This window comes from Elephantulus edwardii, unplaced genomic scaffold (assembly GCF_000299155.1).
Source record: "Elephantulus edwardii isolate Elephantulus edwardi_28Jun2011 unplaced genomic scaffold, EleEdw1.0 scaffold00097, whole genome shotgun sequence".
Taxonomy (NCBI): Eukaryota; Metazoa; Chordata; class Mammalia; order Macroscelidea; family Macroscelididae; genus Elephantulus; species Elephantulus edwardii.
The window spans coordinates 7,346,838-7,349,714 of record NW_006399847.1 but is presented as its reverse complement, the minus strand read 5'-3'; the positions used below and the strand labels follow the sequence as shown (position 1 = coordinate 7,349,714).

General features: G+C 39.6%; 1 pseudogene; it reads left to right on the top strand.

The window, feature by feature from the left end:
* LOC102858105 overlaps positions 1-2,877 on the top strand; it is a 9,046-nt pseudogene that overhangs the window by 688 nt on the left and 5,481 nt on the right.

Here is a 2,877-nt window from a genome sequence, read left to right as displayed (position 1 = left end):
GCCTTTTAATTTCCTGGCTGCTGGTGCCAAAACTGTTGACTACAGAGACAAGCAAACTAAAGCTGTGTACTATAGCAATCTCTTCATCATCCTTCCTGATGCTACCAATTGAAATCTATTTACATTTCAATTCTTAATAAGGAATTGTTGTTGAGTTTCTTCCATTAGAATATGACTCATAGCAGCTATATGAACAAAAGTCTGATGCCCCTCTACAACTACTGACATTTATCAAAGATTATAGAGTTTCCGGAGACATGTTGCTTATAAAGTGGACGCCACTTCTGCTTTCAAACCTGTCATAGTATGTTAATGTTGTTATGTGCCATTGGGTTGCTTGCCATGTATTGCAACCCTATGCATAGGAGAACCCATCCCTGCCCTGAGCCAGTCTCACTAATTTTGACACATCAACCCCCACTGCCCCAGTTACTGTATGAATCCATCTCATCTGGGGTCTTCCTCTCCTGCTCTGTCTACCTTTTCGAGCATAATGTCTTTCTCCAAGGACTGATTGATCTCTCCTGGCCACATGCCCAAAGTGAGTGAGGTGGATCTTCAAAACATTTTTAAACTGACTGAGTGATCAAATCTTGAGGGATGATTACATTACTGCATAACAGTTTTTAATGGGTTCATTAACATCATAGGATTTATACAACATAAGATAATTAAATAATATTAAGAATCATGACCAAGTCAAGTTGACAAATACTTGGATTTGGGGGAATACAATTCAATTCATGAAATTCTACCCTTTGATACCCTACAGTTTCAGTCCTTGCTACATGCAAAATAATTTTATCTCATTACATATCATCCCCAAAGTTTTAAATACAAGTACAGATTGCATCTTGGATCAATTTTTTCCTCATCTGTGCATCTAGATACAAGTTATCTGTTTCCATAGTACAAAGGTACAACAGGCACCAAGTAGATATTCTGTCACATATGGAAGAAACTGGAAGAAAAAGAGGGATAGTGGACTTTAAGTAAATTAAAAGTATAGCATAACAATTTACATTTACTCTTAAATCTTGAAATAATCTTCTCTTCTTTGAGACCATTTCAAGATGGGTCCTGCACTCTAGATCCTGTGTATCATTCATTGTTTCTGGATTCTGGGTGGAGTCTCCTTATTCCTTTGACCCTGGGCTTAATCTTTGCTTTTCAGTTTCACCAGAACAGAAATTATTCCCTTGGTTTTGAGTAACCCAACTGAATGGTGAATGCTCTCTTTCAGTCCCAGCAGTCAATTTCCTTTGCCATATTGAGCAGCAGCTTCATCATAATGGACAGCCTCACATTCTAGAACTGAAGTAATAAAGATTCAACTCTGGAACCTCATCCTTGGCATCCCGAAGCCACAACTGAGACTACAGGGGTAATGGCTTCACTCTTTGAGAGTTATACAGTTTGGCTCTCGATCTTCCATGTCTTTTCAGTTATTATTTCCAGATTTTTTGATCCCTAGAAGAGTTCAGATGGAGGATCTTGATGGAGCAGAAAACAAGAGAACTATCACTGCTGCCAACATTCTCTCAGGAACTCCTTTTCCATTGAACGACTGTTCATGGCAGACTTGTCATGTATTTGATTACATTATGTTAACTCCCATCAAAAAAGCTTGGAAGCAGGAGTGGCATCTATTTCCTTAAATAGCTTACCTCCAGAAATCCTATGAACCTGGAGAAAGGATGAAAGTCACTCAAGTGTTGGAGGACTTTCATTCATAGGGTTGCTATGAGTCATCAATGACTCGACAACACTTTTAACAACATAGAAAGAGACCAGTTGGCCTAGTGGACAGAAAGTGATGCTACCAAGCCAAAGGTGGGTGACTCTAATTTGCTCCCTTCAGGCCTGTTTTTAATTGCTTTTGGTCAAACATTCTTCTAGGTCGTATGGCCTTGATGTGTCCACTTTCCATACAGAAGTGACTGTGGTTGCTGTGAAGCTGAACACTGTGACACTGATGAGTCAAATATGATAATGGTTACCCCTGGTGGACAGTGTTTTGTTGAGCTCCCTGATTAAGACAAGCTTTGAAGCAGAGTGGCATCCACTTCCATAAATAGCTTGTCTCTTGAAACCCTCTGAACCTGGAGAAAGGATGAAAGTCACACAAGTGTTGAGGACTTTCGTTAATAGGGTCACTATGAGTCGTCTATGGCTCGACGACACTTTACAAAACAACCCATCAAAGGCATGTCTATGTTATACATATCAGTCCAGGGAATCTTGGGAAGCCTAGGTGGCACACATCTCCAGTCATCACATATCCCTCATTCTTAAAACCACCCTATTCTATGCATATGTTTATGCTATACATATGTTGATGTTGCTCTGGTGCCTCAGTGGTAAGTAATTGCACTGCCAATGCAAAGGTACAAATTTTGAATCCACCAGCTGCTCTTCAGAAGAAAGATGGGCAATCTCTTCCTGTGTGATTTACTGCCTCTAAAAACTTTCTGGAAGGCCAGCTATGGGTCAGTTTCAGTGCCAAAGAGGTGACTTAAAACTCATAGCAACCCTGTGAGCACTGTATATGAACCTGCCTTATTCTGTGCTATCTTCATAATCTTTTTTTTAAAAAAAATTACACTGGTTTAGTTACAGAATTCGAATACATTGTTTTTCAGACCATATTCTTCCAATTTCCCTCACCCTTCCACCCATCAAATTGGACAATCCTATGATTAATCCCCTCCCCACACAAATATTCTCATCCCTCTGCTTCCACCCCCAACTTGGATCTTCATGCCCATTATACAATAATTGTTATTCATCATCTTTGACACTCTCAAGTTCACTGTAACAATCACTTTCTCAATCCATCTCGTTAAGGGTCATCTGGCATTCTTTTTCTTTTATTAT